Genomic DNA, 23,886 nt, shown 5'->3' with positions numbered 1-23,886 from the left:
TATCAGAAAGCAGCCATAGGAGACCCCAGTGTGCACTGGGGATCTGTGACCACTCTATTATCTACAGCTTGTTTTTGTGTGTCTGAGAACATCGGAGGGGCATTAAACACCGTGAGGAGCATGAAAGGCATCCTGGGCTTCCTGGGGTGGCCACAGAGTGAGTCCCAGTACAGGCAGCAGTGAGGAGGAGAAGGAAGGAAGAGCGGGGAGGGCCTGCCGGGGACAGCCCAGGACAGGGGCCGGTGCTGGAGGCTGAAATGGGCTCAGTGAATAGGCAGGGGTGGAGCCTCAGGAGAAGAAAAAGGAGAAGGGATCCACAGTGTGAGAAATGCTCCAGACGAAGAACGGCCCCCCGGTTCTGATCAGCAGGGCGATTGTGGGGAAGCCACGTGTGGGCAGATGGTCCTGGGTGGGCCTGGATTGAGATGGCTTCTGATAAACAAATATGAGGCCTGAGAGAAAGAGGATCCGGAAAGAGCCATTAAGGTGGGGAATAAAACCAGAAAGAGTGTTTGATAGTAACCAAGAGGAATAGGAGTTTCATGAAGAGGGAGTGAAGAACAGATCCAGTCACATTAAGACAGAGCCTAGGGCTTCCCTGGTGGCGCAGTGGTTGAGAATCTGCCTGCTAATGCAGGGGACACGGGTTCGAGCCCTGGTCTGGGAGGATCCCACATGCCGCGGAGCAACTAGGCCCGTGAGCCACAACTACTGAGCCTGCGCGTCTGGAGCCTGTGCTCCGCAACAAGAGAGGCCGCGATAGTGAGAGGCCCGCGCACGGCGATGAAGAGTGGCCCCCGCTTGCCACAACTAGAGAAAGCCCTCGCACAGAAATGAAGACTCAACACAGCAAAAAATAAAAATAAAATAAATTAATAAACTCCCCCCCAACATCTTTAAAAAAAAAAAAAAAAAGACAGAGCCTAACCGTGTCCTGTGGATGTTGGAAACGGCGGTAATGTCCGTGGTAGGAGCCGTTCCCGCGCTGGTGTGGTTGGGAACCAGGTGGAGTGGGCTGAGGCCAGACGCAGGGAGTAGTCAGGAGAGCATGTCAACTGCTCTTTCAGACGTTTGGCTCTGAAAGGGGGTCAAGGCCACCTGCGGGGAGCTGGATGTGGGATCAAGTGGGTTACGTTTCCTGTGTTGTTGAGTGTGGTGATGCACTGGTGGAAAGAAGCCAGGACATGACCGGGAATAAAGGTTCAGAAAAGAGAGTGGAGAGAGATGGAACAGTTCTAGGTGCCCAGTTCTGGAGATGAGGAGGGAGGGAGTGAAGATGCTGCAGCCTGTTCATCACACAGAGGCTGACGGCCTAGTGACCTCTGCTTCCCCCAGGAAGTAGCGAGAGTGGTCATCTGCTAAGAGAGATGGGGCCAGGATAGGCTGCATTGTGGAGGGAAGTGGGGCAGGACCGACAGGGGTGACGAAGCAGTGGGGAGGCCCACACATGTGCAGCAGCACCAGTTGCCCCATTTGGGGGGGTCTCTCCAGCAGTGAGACTGCTGTGGATACCCCACTTGACTCGACGAGTCAGATGTCTCCTTCCCAGCATCACCAGGTCCTGGCCCTTCCTATCTACCTGCTGCCCTTCAGGAACCGGCACCAGACTGAGCAGGGTGTGTGTGTGTGTGTCTCTTATAAAAGCCCTGTCAACACTTCATTGCCTGAAATGAGTTCAGTCTCATGTGAAAGTTCTCATCATGTTGATTTAAACCCTGCTTCGCAGATAGCCTATGTCTTGGGGTCTCAGTAACTTCTACAAACTCTTCTATGTTCCAAAGTCAGACCAATCTAGGTTTGAATCCTGTTTCTGCCCTCACTAATTATATCCTTGAGCAGAGTTTTACCTAACTGTTCTCTACCTCAATTTTTTCAACTATACAATCAGAATAATAATACCGTCTTAGGGGGTTGTTGAAGGATTGAATGAGAAGGCGTGTAAAGCATTTGGCACAGTGTCTGGTATATGGTGTGAGCTGAATAAATGATCACCATAATAAAAAAATATTAGTGACAGTGCTTAATGTTAATCTTATCAATGTTAATAATAATTATAATTACGGTTCATCAAATGTATAAGGCAGCTATGTTTCCACTAAACTTTTTCTCCAGCTTAAAGATCCTCAGTTCTTTTAACATTTTCTCCTGGGGCAAGGTTCAAACAGCAGCTCTGTCGGGGGTAGTGAGTCCCGTGTCCCTGGAGGAATTCAAGCAGAACGTGAAGCGTCACTCCGTGGTGATGTTGTAGAGGGCCTTGAACTTCTGACCGAGGCTTAAAACCCTAGGGGTCCATTCCACCCTATGTCCTTCCAACCTTCTGACTTAAAAAACAAGATCAGAAGGTGTACAATAAATGCTTCTCTGTGTCATAATCATTGTCATGTATGTTTGTCATTGCTATCGTATTTTAAAATTTATCACTTTTAATAGTTGTCATTGTTATCATTGTCAAGGCCAGGGTTTTAATAAAAATGCCCATCTTCTAAAGTCTAAAATTATTGGAGAGGCTCTGATTAATTCAGAAAACATCAACAGCATCGTGCTAGATTCCTAAGGCTGTGAAAATGTGTAAAGTGTTACCTTTCTCGATAAAAATAATAGCAACACTTACATGGTGCTTATTCTTTAAGTTCTGCCCATTTCACATGCATTCATTACCTTGATCCTCATAAAACGTTATGAGGAAGGTATTGCTGTTATCCTCATTTGACAGAGGGGAAACTGACACTCAAGAGGTTAAGTGACATGCCCAAGGCCACAGGCTGGTGAGGGTGGGAGCTGCACTAGAGCCAGGGTGAACTGGTTTCAGATCCTTTCTTGACCACTAAGCCATACAGCCTCTCTGCTGAGGACGGAAACCACATACATTTCACCTTGAGTTTTTGCACCATTTCCCAGAAGAACTCCAGCCCCTTAAACTCATTTCTTAGTTGAAAAGGAGTCTTTGAAATCACTTTGGCCCCCATTTTACAGATGAGGACCCTGAGACCCCAGCAAATCTGGGGACTTCGCCTGAGTCCAGGTCTTTATTCCCAGCACAGGAGCTTTTCTGCCCAACATGCTTTTTGTCTCCGTCACTTCTCTTCAAGGGGGTGAGGCCCGGGCCCCGAGTGGTACTCAGGGCCCTTCTCTGGCCTTGATGGATGCTGGCAGAGAAGATCAAGGGCACAGTTGCCTCGTCACAGAGACTGGTGTTTCCGGGCCACAGTCAACAGGCCTTGCCTGCGCCTTTAAAGAGGAATCGACCCAGTCAGTCCCTGTTAGTCCAATAGAAGCCCCACTAACTGGACACCTTAACTCAAAAACTAGGCCTTTCCAGGTCAGACCCACGGGGTTTCCTCCTGGTCTGCCCCACCTCCATCTGTTTGTGCCGAGATCAAATAAATAACTTCACCACCAGGGAGGTGTTAGGAGCCAATTGGGAATTCTTTATCTGAGATAGGACTTGATTGGGAACAACTCGGGATGACTAATTATGGCTTTGAGGGGAATTCGCTTAGTGGCTGCCGCATTGCGTGAAGGATTCTTCCCACGTAAACTGGGCCATCTCACAGCTCTGAGGCTGATCATTTAATTAGCTCCATAGATAGTCAGATGTTATGGAAGCCAGTGCAGCACGTCAAATAGACAGTTTTACAATGGTCGTGCAGGGAGGCTTCACAGTCCGTGTTCATGGGTAGCTGACGTCTTGTGCTGTTGAGACGCTGGCTCCCCAGGGCTGCCACCAGAAAATCCTCTTAGAATCTCACCAGGTACCTGTTTTCCCTTTGATTGAAATTTGGAAAACTCTTTGTTAAGCTCTCAAGATTTTAAAAATTAAAATTTTATTCATTTGATACTTTTTCTGGAATTTTAAAAACAGACACAAATGTAGAAAGAAGGGTATGAACCCCATTGACTCAACATTCAGCTTGAACAATTGTCCCACTGTCTTTTCATTGAGCCTTCCCCAATCAAACAGTTCTATTTATTTGTTTGTTCATTTTTGCTGGAATATTTGAAAGTGAATTCTAGACGACATATCATTTCACTTGTAAATACTTCAGGATTTATGTCTAAGCAATAAGTACTTTAATAAAAACATTATTTGATGCTGTTATCACACCTATCATTACCAAGAACTCCTTAATATCATTTAATATCCTGCTGATAAGATATAACAACATATTTGGATTCAATTGTTGTCTAATTGGTTCAATTTTCCCCAACTGTCTTTAAAAATGCCTTTTTACAGTTGGTTTATTTGAAGAGAATCCAAACAAGTTCCACACTCTGCATTTTTTAAATCTCTATAAATCTCTAACAATTCCCCTCCCAACCCCACTCCCTTTTTCATGCCATTTATTTGTTCAAAACCCGAGCCATTTGTCCTATAGAGTTTCCCTTGCTCTGAGTTTGGATGATTGCATCTTTTTTTAAAAAAAATATTTATTTATTTATTTATTTACTTGGCTGTGCCGGGTCTTAGTTGCGGCAGGCTCTTAGTTGTGGCATGTGGGATCTAGTTCCCTGACCAGGGATCGAACCCAGGCCCCCTGCAATGGTAGTGAGGAGTCTTAACCACTGGACCACCAGGGAAATCCCTGGATGATTGCATCTTTATGCTGTCATCTAACATCTTCTGTTTCCTTATGACATGAAATCTAGAGACGTGATTGGAGTCAGGTTCAATTTTTTATTTTCATTTTTTTGCAAGAATTCTTCATAGGTAGTTCTGGGCTCTCCCTATTGTGTCACCCCTGGAGGCACCTAGGGACTGGTAGACTCAGTCTTAGTGAAATTCACATTGATCAGGGGCTTCTGGTGATATTGGCCTGATCCATCCATTATAAAGTTTCCATCATCGCCTAAGTCTGTTCTTGTATTAGGTGTGGCTCAGTCAACCAGACTTACTAACCTTTAAAGAATAAACTCAGTTTCCGTTAGTTGTGATTTTCCAACTGTAGCACCAGATTTCTTTTCTTTATAATTCTGTGTATCATTCTGAATGCTCTGTGATCCTGTCCAGAACAGTTTTCCCTCAGGAGAGCAGCTCTGACCTCCCGAGTTCTCTGGCCCTGGTGAGCTGGGATCGCCATGTGGGGAGTCTCAGTCTACATCGAAAGAAACTCCAGGGCCCCACCACGAACCCTAAAGTAATTCAACTAGAAAATCAGCAGTTTGATTGTTTGATTTCCTTTTCCCTTCCCTTCTTCCCCCTCTTGGTGGTTTTAGATAGATGAGGCAAAGTATTCTCACGGAAATCCGAATACTTCAGTTTCTCACGTCTTGACCCCATAGGTCGTGTTGACATTTGTTAAGCACGTCCAATGCCTGCTTCGTGCAAAACATGTTCTGTGATCTTGCTCGATTCCCATGACATCCTTGTGATGTCGGGTATTCTCTCTAGCCCCACTTTTCAGATGGAAAGCTGAGATTCTGAGAGATTCAGACAGAGCCCCTGCTCCTAGCCACCATGTCACAATGTCTCCTAAAGATATGCAGGGAGCTCTGTCAGGTTTTGTTCACCTGTTTTCCAAGAATATCCACTCTTGGTCATAGGTCCAATCTGGAGGTCAGCAGGGCCGTGGAGCCAATGAGTCAGGCAGAGTGGCCAGTACTTAGCATGCTCTTAATAATGAAAATTTGTTGAATGAATTACTTAGTCGTTCTGATGGACATATATACACTACCAAACGTAAAATAGATAGCTAGTGGGAAGCAGCCGCATAGCACTGGGAGATCAGCTCGGTGCTTTATGACCACCTAGAGGGGTGGGATAGGGAGGGTGGGAGGGAGGGAGACGCGAGGGGGAAGGGATATGGGAACATATGTGTATGTGTGACTGATTCACCTTGTTATGAAGCAGAAAGTAGCACACCACTGTAAAGCAATTATACTCCAATAAAGATGTAAAAAAAAATGGAGATTAAAAAAAGACTTCTGCAGGGCCGTTATAAGAGTCAATAAGATGGTAGTACAGTAGCTGGTGCAAAGTAGGTACTTGGTAAGTAAAAACTGTCATCATACGAATAATCAAAAAAACCAGATAATCCCAAATATCCTTATATTTAGCTTTGGGAGTGCCTTATCTGACTTAGGCAAAGTAGGCAAAGTTTTACTTTCCTAATTATATTTTGTCTAGGCTAGTGACACTGAAAGCCAAGTCAGTCCATGGAACACTAGTCCCTTGAGATGGTTAATCATGGTTCTGGCCAAAGAGCCTCATAAATAAATCATGGAGCCCCTTTTCCAAGTAATACTCTTTGAAGTCCAACAAAATTATTTTCTGTAGACCACCTTTGGGGAATGCTGGTGTAGGCAAGTTTTAAAGCTAGTTTGTATCACCTCATTTCTCCTCTGAGGAATGTGATATGCTCAGTCACAAACAGGGAAGGCCCTAGGAAATAGCCCTGATGAAAGTTTGCCATCCGCAACCTATAAAGTAGGTAAGAGAGACAGCCAAGTGTTTATAGCAAAGGATGAAAAAAGATGAGTATGTTTATAGCACATGGATCAAGGCTAGACCTCCTAATGTTCTAGGGCTGTCTGGTTTTAATTATTTCAATTTATCTATTTGGAATTCACTTTTTCTCTGTTGGGTGCCTGAGTTTCTGGCTTCCATCCATGAGATATGAGCTAAAAACATTCGAGAATAGCATAAAGGCAAACAATGATCTGCTCCTGAAGAAGGCTGCTTCGGCAGAGTTGCTGCTTTGCCACTTTTTTCCCTCTCTCTTAAGGATCTTCTTGCTGACATGATTCTTTGTTATGTAAAAAAACATCAACAAGGGCTTCCCTGGTGGCGCAGTGGTTGAGAGTCCACCTGCCGATGTAGGGGACACGGGTTCGTGCCCCGGTCCGGGAAGATCCCAAATGCCACGGAGCGGTTGGGCCCGTGAGCCATGGCCACTGAGCCTGCGCATCCGGAGCCTGTGCTCCGCAGCGGGAGAGGCCACAGCAGTGAGAGGACCGCGTACCGCAAAAAAAAAAAAAAAGATTACTGATCACAGATCACCATAACAAATATAAGAAGAAGAAGAAGTTTGAAATATCATGAGAATTACCAAAATGTGACACAGAGACTTGAAATGAGCAAATACTGTTGAAAAAATGGTGCCAAGAGGCTTGCTCAACCCAGGGTTACCACAAACCTTCAATTTGTAAAAAATGCAATATCTGCAAAGCACATAAAGGGAAATACAATAATGCAAGGCGTTCCTATATAGCATAATGGTTGAAAGTTTGGCCTTGTGTGCCAGAATTGTCTGGACTTTAATCCTGGCTTTCCTAGCTGTGGAAACTTTGGACAAGATGCTTAACCTTTTGTGCCTAAGCTGCATCATTTATAAAATAAAGACGATAACATTTACTTCTTTGTGGGGTAATACCTACCTCATAGCATCAATGAGAGGATGAAATGAGTTAATATGTGCACTTCCAATAGTGCCTTACACAAAGAAAGTGCTAGTAACTGTTCACTCCTGCTGTGATTAACTGTCTTCTCTGATTGGGTCAGATGCTGAGAAATAATTCCCACTTAAAATGATGTAAGTGGAACAAAATGATGTGAATTGTATTCAAAACAAAAAATCAAACAAACAAATAAAAACTTGTATTTTAAGAAACCGTCTGAAGGTTATCTTCAGAATCTGTTCTTCTTAAGAAGGTCTAAAGTTATTAGGTGATGCCCTAAAGTGGTGGAGTAAAGGTTTCCTTGTCTGCTAAGCCACTTGCAGTGTGGGGAAAATAAATAAATAAAGCCTTCTTATTAAGTCTTTTAAGTGTCTCTTCCTAAAATATTTTCAGATGAGTTAATACTAAGTCTTTTAGGCAATAGAAAAAATTAGAGTCTTGGCCCTGTGGTGCCAGATTTGCCTTCACTGCAACTCCTTGGTCTGGATTGTGGAACTCACACATCTGCCTCGTAACAGTATATATAGGTGTTTAGATGAGCACATAGATTAATTTATAAAGTCAGGCCCATCCAGGTATAATATCTCACAAAGGGAAAGTGAAAAACTGAAGTTCCTCTTATAACTTAAATGAACAAGCAAAAACTTTTCTAATCAAAAGACAACGAGCTTTCATTTAAAACAGTAGCTCTTTGTAGTAATTGCCCATTTCTTCACAAGCCAAGAAAAAAGGTCGGGTATTCAATTGCCTGCTTGTGACATGATTGACAATTTTATCGGCTTTATTAAGTACTTGTCTTAAATTTTCATACATATTCTGGAAGGTAATGGTATCCTTGTATCAGTGAGGAGCTATAGCTTTGGTGCATCTGCTTGACTACGTAGACAGGTCTTCTGATACTACCAGCCAGAGCTCCAGCCCATTCCCCATCCATCCCAAATCCTCTCTTCTGGTCTATGCCATGAGGGTCAGTGCGTTGTCCATACCAGTTGGCCAAGGTTAGCAGCATAAAATATCTTCATAGACTTCTTTACTCAGCTCATAGGTTGTCATACTGACAACCCTAAAATAACACCAGCATTCAGAATCTCACTGGGTTCACCAATTTGCATTGACTCATTTCACTTCATTGTGCTAACAAAAATGGCTGCTTTATATCAGCTGCCATTTCTGTCATTTATGTTACTGGACAGAGGTACCCTGTCAATCACTATGCTTACTTTCCTCTGATCATTATTTGTTACTTTTTTTTTTTTTTTGGCATCAGGACTGACAATTTGTCAATAAACTTAGCAGTTCCAGGTTTTGTAATTAAATACAATTATATACATTTGGTTTCCACAGATTTCACATTTTAATCCCCTGATACACTGTGTTCTGCTCCTAACGTTAGACTATTTTGATAGCTTTTATATAGTGTTCTGTGTACATTTCAAAATGATGCTTGATGTTGGATAAATTTATGCCAGAATTTAGGAGCATCTCTAAAATATGTGACATGTGATAGCATCGATTCATTTTCATTGCCAGTCCGGTGGCAGTCCATATTGCAAATTATTGCCTCTGTGTATGTGTTTGTGTTTTATCCTGTTTTGTCGTCATTTGCCTGGTTTGCATCTGATACCTTTGCAACACTAACAGGCAGTTCATGAGATTTATTCATGTAGTTATTACACTTGTCCAAAGACAAATACCTTTTAAAATCACAATCCCCAGGAAAGCTCCCATTTCCAAGACAATTTTCACCTCTTTGCAACCACTGATCCACAATGGGTTCAAATGAACTTTTTAAAAAATCAGATCAGAATCTCAACTCCAGCACACAATTATACATTCTTATACAATGCAAACTAAAAGACTGTCAACTTCCAAAAGAGATGTTTTGATTTATTACTGAAAAGAACACATTACAATACATACAGGGATTCAGTGTTTGAGAATCCACTGTAACAAATGGCTCTACTTTTTTCCATAGCACTTATAACTTTCTAACATATTATTTTCTTGTTTATTATAGATTTTTTTTGTGGTCTGTCACTCATCTCTTCCCCCACAGGAATAAAAGCTCCATGAGGTAGGGATTTTTGTCTGTTTAGATTTACAGCTATATCCCCAGCCTGCAAAACACTGTCTGGCACATAGCAGGAGCTTAATCAGTACTTGTAGAATGAGGGCATGAATGAACCAGCAGTGCAAGCATAAGGTGGGTTCCTGAAGGAACCCTGTGACCAGCAGCACAGAGACAGCATCAAGGACCCAGACTCTTTTTACCTCTCAGCTCTGCCATCCTCAGTGAGAGCTTTCTCCTGGGTTGGTTCCTTTGGGGTCACAGAGACAGCTGGAATTATCTTGTTCACAGCTATGAGGAGAGAGAAAGCATTTGATTGGGTCAACTTGGGTCTGTGCCCTTAGTCAGGGCTGGGAGGGTGTTGACATATATATGGAGAATGGCTAAAACTCATCTGGACCCACTCTTTCTCTGACAGCCAAGTTGAAGGGTTAGAGTCAGCATCTCCTGAACATGTAGTGGGCCAGGCAGAGGCTGCTGAACACCTGAAGTGAAGAAGCCAGGGTGGAGAATGGGAGATAAATAGGAAACCAATGCTGTCTATTACAGCACTATTGATTTTTACAATATCTAATAGTTCAGAGGGTTAAAAGGAAATAGGAATTTTTGTCTTTTTCCTCCATCCCAAGGTAGCCAGAAGCAACCTTGCAATGGTGTTTTACTGAGCACCTATTAAGGGCAGGGTATCAGTGAGAGACAAAACCCAAGAACTGCCAAGCCTTGAGAACTTGGTGGCTGAGACCCAAGAAACGGGGAGGAAAGATGATGCTGATTTTTTTAAACCTGGTATTGGCGTAAAGAGGTGTCAGAATTGTTTCTAGACAGGGTGAGTCTAAGGTGGGAGCCAAGGGTAGGTATCCAATAAGCCAATCATTCACCATTCAATAAATAATTAGTAAAGACCTACTCTGTGCCAGGCAATGCTCTAGGCACTGGGATGCAGCGATGAGCAAACCTTGACCTTTTACTGGCGAGAGATAGATAATTAACAGAACATTAATAAAATATGAGTATAGCAGACAGTGATATGTGCTATGGAGAAAAATAAAGCAGGGAAGAGGTTGGATGTATTGACTGGGGAGGAGAGGGCTGCAAGTTTCAATAGCGTGACTAAGAAAGGCCTCCCTGAAGAGGTAACATGTGGACAAAATTTGGAGATGAGGGAGCAAGCCCACAGATACTGGGGAAGGGGCTCAGTTTAAAAAATGTTAAATGTCAGATACTTGCAGAACATCTAAGAGCTTATTCCTATAATGAAGTAGAAATTATAATACATATATAAAATAGACTTGGGACTTCCCTGGTGGCGCAGTGGTTAAGAATCCGCCTGCCAGTGCAGGAGACATGGGTTCAAGCTCTGGTCTGGGAAGATCCCACATGCCGCGGAGCAACTAAGCCCATGCGCCACAACTACTGAAGCCCACACGCCACAACTACTGAAGCCCACACGCCTAGAGCCCGTGCCCTACAACAAGAGAAGCCACCGCGATGAGAAGCCCACACACCATGACGAAGAGTAGCCCCTGCTCACCACAACTAGAGAAAGCCCGCACACAGCAACAAAGACTCGACGCAGCCAAAAATAAATTTAATTCATTAATTAATTAAAAAAATAAAATAGACTCACATTCAATCCAGAGTAGGAAACAGTGGATTACCCTTCTAAAACCTGGATCCAACCAGAGGAGCTGACCCCTGAAGGGCGGGAGAAAGAAAAAAAAAAAAAAACTAACAAGGATTGGAGAATTCTTGAACAAAATCTTCCCTCATTACTCCATTAAATTTGAGTTTTGAAATAAACTTCTGTAAGAGAGTGTTACTATGTTCTACAAATTTGGGGCCCTGAAAGTACACTTTTCCTACCAGCCCAGTTTTGGTGGGGGAGAGGAGACGGTGAAGATATAAAATGAAAAATATTGGGACTTCCCCGGTGGTCCAGTGGTTAAGACTCCGCACTTCCAATGCAAGGGGCCCGGGCTCCATCCCTGGTCAGGGAACTAGATCTCACATACCACAACTAAAAGATCCTGCATGCCCCAACAAAGATCCGCATGCCGTAACTAAGACCTGGCGCCGTCAAATAAATAAATAAATGTTAAAAAAAAAAAAAAAAAAAGGAGTGAAAAAATTTTTGGAAAGCACTGCCACCCAAGATACTGCTTCATTATTATCAGTCTTGTTTTACTGTTTTCAAACTTTATAGGGACTTGATCTTTGATTTCTAAAACTCAGTGCAATATTGGCATCCTAATAACGTTTATTAATCAGGGCTCAACATATCTATAGCATTTCATTTCTTAACGAAAAAGTGTACAAGAAAATGCACACATTGAGCATGGCCGTGTCTTGGTCTACTCTGCTGCTTCTTGAAAACCACCCCCGCCCCCCATCTACCCAGGAAAGAGGAGCCCCTGCCCCCTTCACCCCCCTGGAGTTTGCAGGGGTCAAAGCTATTCAGTCCACGCCTTCTCCCTAGATGCCAGCACTCCCTGCCCAGATGGCCCCAAACCAACTCCAGGGCCCGTGCAGGGCCTCTTCTCTGGGCCGGTCCTCTGGAAGCCCTTGGTGGAGCTCAGGCCCCAGGCAGGCTGAGCAGCGCTGTTTGCGGGGGTGTGCATGCAGCTGGGGCTGGGCCCCGGGCCCTGGGCGTCTGTCTGCATCCGGAGAGCCTCTCTGGGTGTGCTGCGGAGCAGGTGGTGGGGGCCAGGTGTGAGGAGGGAGCCCCGCTCACACCCCACGTTCCAGGGCAGAACTCCAAGAAGTCTGAGAGTTCTGAATTTGATCCTGACCTCCCAGGGCATTAGGCAGTCGTTTGTCAAGGTAGGTAGACAAACCCTATTCTATTTAACATGTTGTGGGTTTAATCATTTGTAAAGCCTTGACATGCAGAACAAGGGCCTCTACTTGTACTCTTGCCCTGGACCCTGCAAACGTTCGAGGCCCACCTGACGCTAAGAGAGGAAAGTCACTTTTGCGATACCAGTGAGTAGACACCTTAGAGAGAAGAGATAAAAAGGAGGAGGTACAAACACAGTTTGTGTAATGGCAGCGCTTCCGCAGCCCATCAGAAGCATCGGGAGGAATTTTTGCGAGGCGACACCATCAACTAGGAAATACCGTTTCCGGCACTTCCTCCACTGCAGCCTTTCTCTCCTATGTTCTCAGTGGTGTCCGATGTAAAACGGGCTGGCCTCACATCAGATTCCAAGAAGTTCAAGGAAGTACAAGCCTTCTTGACTTAAGAAAATAATCTGATAAAACGGTTCTTTATTAGAAGATATTAAAATGTTTATAAACATATTCTTTGAATGAACATTATATTTCATTGATATATAGTGTGGGTGTTTGGTTACAACAGTGAGTGAAATCTGTTCCAAAAAATCTGGAAGCTTTTTGTTTTGTACTTCCGCAAAAGAGCTTCTGGGACCGTGTTCCAGGTTCTGTGTTGACATGGGTTTAAACCGTCATCTGTAAGCTCAACCGGCTTTTAGAGCTTTACCTCCAGCCCTGGCCTCTCTCCTGAGGGGAGCTCCATGTACCCACCCGCCCAGTCAACTTCTCCATCTCCCTCCCCACACTCAACATGGAGAGGCCCGTGTTCATTTCCTGTGGCTGACATAACAAATTACCGCATACCTGGTGGCTTAGAACAGCAGAAATTTTGTCTCTCACAGCTGTGGAGGCTAGAAATCTGAAGTCAGTGTGTCAGCAAGGCCACGCTCCCTCTGAAGGCTCTAGGGGAGAATCCTTCCTCGCCTCTTCCAGCTTCTGGTAGCCCCAGGTGTTCCTTGGCTTGTGGCTACAATGAATCCAATCTGGGTATCCATCTTCACTGAGCCTTCTTCCCTCCCTTCAGTGTCTCTGCATCTCAAATCTCTTTCTGCCTTTCTCCTAGAATGCCTGTCATAGTACTTAGTGCCCGCCCTAAATCCAGGACGGTCTCTTCTCAAGATCCTTGACTTAATTACATCTACAAAGACCCTTCTTCCAAATAAGATCACCTTCACAGTTCCAGGGATTAGAACTTGGACATAAAATTCGTCCAAGTGGACAAACCACTGATCAGCTCACTACAGCGTTTCATCAAAACCAGTTCCTGGGACTTCCCTGGCGGTCCAGTGGTTAAGAACCTGCCTTCCAATACAGGGGACGCGGGTTCAATCCCTGGTTGGGGAACTAAGATCCCACATGTTGCGGGGCAACTACTGAGCCCACATGCTCTGGTGCCCACACGCCACAACTAGAGAGAAGCCCGCATGCCGCAAAAAAGAGCCCATGTGCAGCAGCTAAGACCCGACACAGCCAAATTAATTAATTAATTAATTTAAAAACAAAAAACCCCAGTTCCTTCTGCCATCTCTGTCTGGGGGAGGGGTGGTACCCACGTTCCCAAAGTGGACATGGGAAGTCATCCCTGACCCATTCCCTCCTTTTCCCTCCCATCCAGACCGTCACCAAGGGCTGTCAATCAACTCCTCATAGCTCTGGAATCCATCCCCTTTGGTTTCCACTGGTTTCCACTGCCACCCTCGCTGGCCTTCTCTCTGTGTTTCAAACTCCCACCTCAGGGACTTTGCTTGAACTCTTGCCTCTCTGGAAGGCTCTGTCCCTCAAGCTTCACAGACAGGTTGGCTCTTTTCACAGAGCATTGAGCTCAAGTATCATCACTTCTGAGAGGGCTTCCCCTCCTGATCTGCCTCAAATAGGCTTCCAGTGACTCCGTCACATCTCACGGCTTTATTCTTCCCAAACTCCTTTGAACCATATTTGTAGATTTGTTCCTTGAGGCCAGAGAGCCTTGTCTATGTGTTCAGGTCTGTATCCCTAGTCTTGAGACTAGTGCCTGACATGGAGTGTTTAATAAAAAGCTACTGAATAATAAAAAGCTACTGGATAAATGATTGATGCTTCAGTGCTTGCCTTTATCTCCTTTGTCTGTTCAAACAACCACGTGACCTTTTAACTGTCTCAGGTCAAATCTGATCACACTTCTCCTGGGCTTAAAGATCATTCACCATTTCCCACAGGATTGTTCTGGGTCCTTGGCTTAGCATTCAAGGCCCCCAGTGAGCTTGCCAGTGTACCCCAAACACTTCCTCAGACTTGCCCTCCAGTCACACTTAAGGACCGTTTCATGGCTCTGGTGCTGTGTCTTTGCACCCGATGTCCCCTCTCTGGTGTCATCCTCTTCTTTCAGCTTGGGGTCTGACTCTGATTCTTCACTCAAAACCCAGCTCCTGTGTCACCGACTCCACAAAGGCTTTTCTGACTTTTCCCCTCTGCCATCCTGGTACCATGTTTTTACTGTTGCATTTTCATACGATTGTCTCACTTGCTTTCTTTGCTGCTCCTCTGTTTGGTCTGACTTCCTGAGGATAACGGCCAGTGCTCATGTCCAGCACTAGCACTGTGACTGCTCTGGACCAGCATCCCTTTCTACTTCCTCCGACCCTGCAGCCCTCCTGCTGCCGTCTCAGCTCTGGGACCTCAGGCTGCATGCTCCTGGGAGCTTCATCAGGCTGCTGTTTGCCTCCTGGCATTGCCCTTGGGACACCTTGTTTTCTAGAACTGCTTGTCTGGCTTCTAACTCACCCAGATGGCCTTATTCCCCTGCATTTATGTGGGCTCAGGTTCCATGGATTCCAGGTCCTTGCCAGCTCCCCTTGACCTGCTGCCAGTGACTAGTCTTCACTTAGTTGGAGCAATAGATGCTGAACCAGGGTTACAGGGTGTCCCAAAGCCAGGAAGATGAGTTTCAAAGAATGCAGAGAAGTGCAGCAAAGTAAGTTCCAAGAAGTGTCAATTTAGCAATCGTGACTTCACTAGTGATCTCCGGAGGAAAGATATTCAGAGTCGTGATGAGAGAGGCCAGATCACAGGTGGCCAGCAGGAGACCGGGTGTGAGGACGTGGGAGCAGAGGGGTGGGTGCTCTTCAGCTGTGTGAGAGTAGAAGGAGAGAGAGGGGTGGTGTCTGAATCCGTTCAGGCTGCTCTAACAAAACACCACAGACTGGGTGGCTTATAGACAACAGAAATTTATTTCTTAGCGTTCTGGAGGTTGGAAGGCCGAGATCAGGGTGCCAGTATCATCTGGTTCTGATGAGAACTCTCCTCTGGGTTGTAGACTGCTGACTTCTCATTGTGTCCTCGCGTGGCAGAGAGCAGAGAGAGGAGGCAAGTGCTCCTATGACTCTTACAAGGTCACTAATCCCATTCAGGAGGGCGCTACCCTCATGACCTCATCTAATGCTAATGAGCTCTCAAAGACACACCTCCTAATGCCATCACATCTGGGGACAGTGAATCTTGGGGGGACAACATTCAGTCCACAACAGATGGAATGGCTGCTTAAGGGTAGCAAGGTTGAGACAATTTTGTGGTTGATGTTAGACTAGAGTGCCTCGAGCACCATAGAAGACTCTACTCATGTTCTCAAGGATCCCCTTACCATTTCTGGCATGCCCTCTGCCAGTACCTGTGTCACTGTTAAAGGTGAGGGTTTCTCAACCGCAGCTCTATTGACATTTTGGGCCAGAAAATTCTTTGTTAGGCTTGGGGTGGGGGGCTGGAGAGGAGGGTATCTGTTCTGTGTATTGTGATGTTTGGCAGTATCCCTGGTTTCTATCCACTGGATGCTGTTAGCACCTCCACAACCAGTGTGACAATCAAAAATGTCTCCAGACATTGCCAAGTGTCCCCTGGGGGAACAATATCACCCCCAGTTGAGAACCACTGGTTTAAAGGTGTGGGAACCCACTTTGGCAAACACACGGCTGAGGGGGAGTGTCTGGGAAATAACAACCCCTCATCCTGTGTAGCCCTTGACCGATGCCTGACATACGGGGTCAGGCCCCAGCTCCCTCACCCCTTCGCAGGAATACTTCGGAGGCACGTGTTCTGTAACGTTTTCCAGTTTGCCCTGTGGGATTCAGCTCCAGTGCTCACTGTGGTACTTGGCTTGCCATTGCTTTTGGTGACTTTCTTTTGCCGTATCACTCCTTCCCCACCCCACCCCCTTCACCTACCCAGTCCCTCCCACCTCAGGGTCTGCTTCTAGGGTGATCCACACTAAGACAAGAATGACTGAAAGTGGAGAAGTGATATCAGGAAAGAGAAAGAGATGAATAAGGAGACAAATAGAGCAAGGGAATGTACTGCATCGAGAATATAAGGAAAGAATAAGGAAAGAATGATTCTCTGAGTTCTATGGAAAGGAAGAGAAAATATGAAGGAGAGAGAGTTTGTGTCAGGGAGGAAGCTGGATCAGGGAGCAGTTTCTGTATGGCTTCAAATTCTCCAGTAAAACAAAAGATCAGGTCAGCCGCTAATGGTGAGGAAAAGGAGTGTAGCACTTTCCACTCTGTTTCAAAAAAAGTTACTGTTCTTGGGACTTCCCTGGTGGCACAGTGGATAAGAATCCGCCGGCCAATGCAGGGGACACGGATTCAGTCCCTGGTCCAGGAAGATCCCACATGCCGCGGAGCAACTAAGCCCGTGCGCCACAACTACTGAGCCCACATGCCACAACTACTGAAGCCTGCACACCTAGAGCCCATGCTCCCCAATAAGAGAAGCCACTGCAAGGAGAAGGCCATGCACCACAACGAAGAGTAGCCCCCGCTCGCCACAACTAGAGAAAGCCCACACAGCAATGAAGACCCAATGCAGCCAAAAATAAGTAAAATTAAATCTTTAAAAAAAAAAAAGGAAGAAGAAGAAAACGTTACTGTTCTTCACGATGTAATAGGGCATGGTTAACTAAAAGGTTCCAAGTTCAAGTACTCTGGGGAAATTTGCATACTATTTGGTGCTTCATAATGCTTATCAGTGATTAAAAGTTCTGATAAACTGTTTTTTTAAATTGATTAATTAATTAATTTATTTGACTGCATCGGGTCTTAGTTGCGGCATGCAGGATCTTTCATTGCGGCACGCGGGCTCTTCACTGAGGCACGCAGGCTCTCTAGTTGTGGCACGCAGGCTCTCTAGTTGTGGCACGCGGGCTTAGTTGCCCCATGGTGTGTGGCATCTTAGTTCCCCAATCAGGGATCAAACCCACGTCTCCTGCATTGGAAAGCAGATTCTTAATCATTGGGCCACCAGGGCAGTCCCCTGATAAACTGTTCAACATGAGACCAGTTTAACACTTTTTGGAAATTTCAGCTTTACTGCAGTACAATAGACATATAAAATTGTAAGATGTTTGAAGTGTACATCGTGGTGATTTGATATAACTTTTTGTTCAACCTAGCATTTCCCAAATTTATGGGGGAACACTTTCCTTCCTTAACTTCTTCCAAAACAAAACACAGAAAACCCCATTCATATCTCAAAGAACACATGTAATCTCTGGGACACATTCTGGGAACCACTGTGTGAGGGCCCCAAGAGGAGGCTATTTGTGAGCCAGCCTAAAGGAGGTGGGGGTCAGCTAAGGACAGATGAGTTTGTTCATGTGCAGAATTAACACAATTTCCTGTTTTTGTTTTATCTATCGATATTAACGGACCTAGAGCAAAGAGCCCCTAGAAATGCAGCCAGCTTCCAAGAGGGTGGAAGGTGACAGGGACAAGGGAGTTGGGTGTTAGTGACACAGTGTTGAAATTGCTGGCCTGGGCAGCTGAGACCTGACCTGGCTTCTCTTTTCACTCACCATCTTCTCCAGAGGACGGTGCCAAGGCCTCTGGGGACAGGGGGAAGGGGTGGACGATTCTGTGTGAGGCGTCACAAAGGAAGGGACCACAAAGTTGAGTCTTAAAGAGTAAACAGGTAGGTAGTTTGCTAGGTAGGTAAGAAGGGAAAGGACATTCCAGGCAAATGGCATAAAGGTGCAAAGGTGTGGAGGGGTAAAAGAAGGTGGCAGCTTCTAGAACTGTTGAGAAATTCAGTGGCAAGAGCCACGGAAATATGGAGAGAACAGAGAAAGGTGGGCAGGGTGTCACAGGGCACAAACTATAGAGGGGGCTTTCAAATGCGGCAGGGAAAAAAGAGCATGGATAAAAGTTTTGTGCATTCATCATTTTTGATGTTTCCAAAGAGTTTATCATTACTTTCTAGATAATCTTCCTTTCTTGATTTGTATTTCCTCTTTAACTCAAGTTGTTTAGGATAAATTTTAAAAACATATTTCCAGGTGGTAGTGACTTTTTATCTTCTGTTGGTTACTAAATTCTAGTCTTACTGTATTACAATCAGAAGATTGTACTCTGCTTTTTGAAATCTATTAAGGTTTTCTTTATTTCCTAAAATATGGTCAATTTTGGTGAATTTTCCTCAGGCTCTTCTATTATCTATCTTTAGAGGAAAAAACTCCATATAAATTAGTTCTATCTTATTATTTATGTTATTTCGTTCTTTTACATGCTGTGTGCATGTGTGTGTGTGTGTGTGTGTGTGTGTGTGTGTGTGTGCATCCACATCTACTTATTCTCTTATGGACCAAGAGTCTTGAATTAAATTCTATCTCCAATGACTTTCTATTTCTCTTTGAAGTTCCTGTAAAGAAGTTCTTAATCTTGGGAATACTGTGATCACATTAGTAATTTAGAAAAGGAAACTTGGGGGCTTCCCTGGCGGTGCAGTGGTTGAGAGTCCGCCTGCCGATGCAGGGGACATGGGTTCGTGCCCCGGTCCGGGAAGACCCCACATGCCGCGGAGCGGCTGGGCCCGTGAGCCATGGCCGCTGAGCCTGCGCGTCCGGAGCCTGTGCTCCGCAACGGGAGAGGCCACAACAGTGAGAGGCCCGCGTACCGCAAAAAAAAAAGAAAAGGAAACTTGGGCAGCAATGTGGAGGAGGGTTTTGGGTGGAGATTGGAGGTGGCAGACTAGGAGTCTAGGCAGAGGTCATGGAGAAAGAAAAGGAGGTGACATACTGGCACAGAGAATCACCTGGACATGCGGGCATGCAGGAGGTGGAAAAGCCCGGAGGACCCAGGATTCTGGGAGGCTCCAACTGCTGCTTGATGATGATGCTAGTATCCAGGCTTGAAGGTGGGATAGGGTGAGTAGGGTGTCCTCACAAAGTATTGTAACAAGCTGTTGCTCATTTGACTTATCTCTATCTTCCCAGTAAGGGCAGGCCAGTGTCTGCTTGCTGTCTATTGTCTCCTCTGAGCCTGGCACAAGTGGCTCCTGGCACACAATGCAGGTTGCAAGATGGAATTTAATAAATGAATGAAACATTGTCACTGAGGTGGGTGTGAGGCCACCAGGGGAGGTGTCCAGCGGGTGGCAGGGCATGCAGGTCAGAGAGGGGTCATGGCAGCAAGTCCTGGGTGAGAGAGCATGCTCGCTGAAACAGGGGCTGGTGCAGGGTGGTGACAAAAGAAAGGGGTCAGGGTGGAATTGTGGTGGGATCAGGGGGCTGCCCTTTCTGCAAGGGACTCAAGTCTGCCTGAGGCCACGGCGCCCATGCACCGGGAATTAAGAGATCTGGGAATCTCTCCTTCTGTCAGAGGATTTTAGTTGTCTGTCCTTTCAAAGATTCGACCCACCTCTGTTTGTTGTCTGTTCTATCCACGTCACTTCATTGACTATTTCCCCACTTCTTCACCAACTCTTCTCCAGGTTATTTTTTTCTCTCCCTGTATTCTCCTGTCTCCTCTTGGATTCTTCATCCTCCAGTTCAGAAGACAGAGGGCCTGGGCTGTCCGCTGGCCCCTCACTGATCACCTGCAGGGTTTCAAGGCACTGCTCACCTCTCTGTGTCTCCAATCCGTCATCTGCAGTGTGTAATAAGACCTACCTTCCCCTGTCATACTACCTTTACACAGGCCTCTCTTTCTATAGAAATAAACTACTGTTTAATAGCAGTAAAGACTTTCGCCATCTTAAGCCAAAATTCTGTGGCGATTCATAGGACACTGCTCCTAAATGCTGTCAACTCTTCAGAATTCTTTGGGTGGCTGGGTGGGCTCTTACAGGACAAAGCAGGCGTGGCCTCAGAAGGACGCCTCTAGCGCTAGGAGCACGCACTAACCCCCTCTGCCTTCCCAGCACTCCACCTGGAATGCCAAGGAGCTTGACAAACATTTGCTGAACAAATGAAAGGCGCTGTTCTCTATCGCATTAATATTCATTAAATGATAAAGTGTAAGAGATGAAGAGAATTCTTACAGACATAGTCTTTCCATGGGTTGGGAGGGAAGGGAGCATCCTCAATGAGAGGCTCAGCACCCAGAAGCCTACGCGGCCTGGGGTCTGGAGGGGGCAGCTGGAAAGGGAGCTCCTCTCTGGTCAAGGAGGGGAGCCCAGACTCCAGGAATGGGCCTATGGGTTTCCAGGAGGGACCCTCAGGAGAACCCTCCCTAGGAAGAGACTTCCAGTAACCACACTGATGGGATTAAGGAACCTCTCCCCTTGAGGTACCTGGACGCAGCTGGGCTTGACTGTAACTGGCGAAAAGTAACCTACAAACTTGGGAGTTGTGGCGTGTTATGAAAATCTTTTAAAATGAAGAAGGAGCTGCCTTCATGGCTGTTGAGAGCATTTACGGATCAGTTGGGGGAGATGGAAAGAACAGATTTTTGGGGTGAGGACACCCAAGCCCTGGGAAAGTGCTCTAGGGAGCAGAGCTTCCTCACTGTGGTCTGGGCTCCCCTGTGGGCATCAGTTTGCTGTGAGCCTCCTGACTCATGTGTAGAAATCATGCATGTGTAGCTATGTGCATTTGGGGTGGGGGGCTGAAGAGTCTATGGCCAAGGAAAGACCCAGGCGTCACTGACCACGCTCTGCCACAGCCGAACGAGTCTGCGAGATGATGCTGTCCCCGTCATCAGTTCCGCGCCCAGAAACCCACCTTCTTGGGACAATTTTCCCCACCATTTCTTAAATCTCCCACTTTATTTCTTCAAGGCTCTTTCCTGGGAATTTCCTGGCGGTCCAGTAGTTAGGACTCTGCACTTCCACTGCAGAGGGGGCTCGGGTTTGATCCCTGGTGGGAGAACTAAGATCCCAAATGTCATGCGGTGCAGCCTGAGAAAAAGGCTCTTTCTCATTTTTCTGGACTCTAGTACTTTCTGGCTCCCCAGGGACCTCGATCCATCAGCAATCTTCTTGATTGCCCGTCAGTTTCTCTATCCATTGGCTTCCTCCCTGTTGGGCCTGACATGCTCAAATCCCTTCCCCATGGAGTGTGGCTGGGAGGGGGATTCCTTCTCTTCCGTTCCCTATAGCTGTCTCTTTCTTCCCTTCCCAGACAAGCTCTGGAAAGACTTGTGAACATTTGTTATCTCTACTTGTCTCTTATTCAGATTTCAGCCTGATCCAATCTGTTTTCCATCTTTTTCCTCAGAAACCTCTCTCCAAGGTCATCAGTTTGCCAAATCCAATTCCAACGGAACCCACTTTCCAAACTTACCTTACTTGTCCTCTTTGCAGTATTTCACATCTACATTTCCTCCTCCTTGACGTTCTAAGGAGGGTGAATATATAATTCATCTTCCAAACTGGGCCACTGTTCAAAGTGAAAAAGGGTGCTCATTAATTATTATGCCAGGCTGTCCTAAACCGAGACTCCCCCAGGCAAACTCAGACTTATGGTCTCCCTTCCTCCAAAACCTCCCTCTCCCTTCTCTGGATGCTCATCCTCAAGCTCCTTTAGGGGATCCTTTTCCTCCATCCTCTCCTTAAATGTGCCCCGGACACTCCTCCGTTCTCATGCTACCATCTCCCTGTATGATGTTATCCACCCGTGGCTCAATCCCTATCTGTCTACAATATCTTGATTTCTATACTCCACATACAAACCCAACTGCTGAATAGAAGTCTCTACCTGGTTGTCCTAGAGGCAACTCCACATCTATATCTAAAACCATACTCATTATCTTTAAGCCCAAACATGCTCCCTTCCTGTGGATGAATGGTAGAGGGAGGAATATGAAGGAAGCGGTGATTAAGAACATAGCTTCTGCAATCCAAGTGTCCATTGACAGATGAATGGATAGAGAAGATGGAGTATATATACACAGTGGAATATTACTCAACCACAAAGAAGAATGAAATAGGGGCTTCCCTGGTGGCGCAGTGGTTGAGAGTCCGCCTGCCGATGCAGGGGACACGGGTTCGTGCCCCGGTCCGGGAGGATCCCACATGCCGCGGAGTGGCTGGGCCCGTGGGCCATGGCCGCTGAGCCTGCGCGTCCGGAGCCTGTGCTCCGCGACGGGAGGGGCCACAACAGTGAGAGGCCCGCGTACCGCAAAAAAAAAAAAAAAAAAAAAAAAAAAAAAAAAGTTTAAAAAAAAAAAAAAAGAATGAAATAATGCCATTTGCAGTAACATGGATGGAACCAGAGATTATCATACTAAGTGAAGTCAGAGAAAGACAAATATCATATGATATCACTTATTTGTGGAATCTAAAAAAGGATACAAATGAACTTATTTATAAAACAGAAACAGACTCACAGACATAGAAAACAATCCTATGGTTACCAAAGGGGAAGGGGAGGGAGGGATAAATTAGTTTGGGATTAGCAGATACATACTACTATATATAAAACAGATAAACAACAAGAACCTACTATATAGCACAAGGAACTGTATTCAATAACTTATAATAACTTATAAAGGAAAAGAATCTGAAAAAGTATATATATATTTATGTATATGTATAAATGAATCACTTTGCTGTACACCTGAAACTAACACAACATTGTAAATCAACTATACTTCAATAAAAAAAAAGAACATAGCTTCTGGAGTTATGACCACCTGGGTCCAAAGCCACATCCTAACCTTGCATATTACGGTATTTATTTAACCTCTCCAAGCCTCAGTTTCTTCACCTGTAAAATAGAGACAAAATCGCCAACGTCATGGGTTGAGACAAATAATGACAATGAGACAATAATGACAATGACAGATATTAAGAGGGCACCATATGAGCCAGGCACTTCTATGTGGCTCACAGGTATCACTTCATTTCATCCTCATGACAGCTCAGTGAGGCAAGTGCCATTATTATGCCTATCTTACGGATGAGGAACCAGGGGCCCGGAAAGTTTAAGTGACTTTCTCTGTGTCAGTGGCTGAATTGGAGTTCAAATTCAGGCAAGTCTGGTTCTAGAGACATTTTCTCAATCACCTCGGTGTTCTGTGTGTACCAAGTGCTTGGAACAGTATCCAACAAGTAATAAGTGTTTGGAAAATTATTTCCACCCTCCATCCAGTCCAGCAAGCTGTCTACTCAGGAGGAGGCCTGTTTTCCTCATCCATCCTCACTCTACATCTGCAAGTCCGGTCAACTATACCTTAAAATGCTATGTGTTTTCCCAGACTTTACTTATTTGTAATTCTTTTTTTTAATTTATTTTATTGAAGTATAGTTGGTTTACAATGTTTTGTTAGTTTCCGCTGTATAGCAAAGCGATTCAGATATATATATATATATATATATATATTCTTTTTCTTATTTAATTATTATTC

At 45.3% G+C, this 23,886-nt stretch overlaps 1 long non-coding RNA gene and 1 other non-coding gene across 2 annotated transcripts in view; both read right to left on the bottom strand.

The window, feature by feature from the left end:
* Positions 1–23,886, bottom strand: part of LOC137210008 (uncharacterized) — a 129,767-nt gene that overhangs the window by 25,727 nt on the left and 80,154 nt on the right. The window contains exons 3-4 of the long non-coding RNA XR_010936229.1: positions 21,822–21,917; positions 9,667–9,754 (exon numbers count right to left, since the gene is read on the bottom strand). This is a non-coding gene — a long non-coding RNA (uncharacterized lncRNA). The remainder of the gene's footprint in view (positions 1–9,666; positions 9,755–21,821; positions 21,918–23,886) is intronic.
* On the bottom strand, positions 4,506–4,578 carry TRNAG-ACC (transfer RNA glycine (anticodon ACC)). Its single transcript has one exon. It is a non-coding gene; the product is annotated as a tRNA-Gly (tRNA).

The sequence above is a fragment of the Pseudorca crassidens genome, chromosome 17 (genome assembly GCF_039906515.1).
Source record: "Pseudorca crassidens isolate mPseCra1 chromosome 17, mPseCra1.hap1, whole genome shotgun sequence".
NCBI lineage: Eukaryota > Metazoa > Chordata > Mammalia > Artiodactyla > Delphinidae > Pseudorca > Pseudorca crassidens.
Note: the sequence above shows the minus strand (reverse complement) of the source record. Positions and strands in the feature narration are given on the sequence as shown.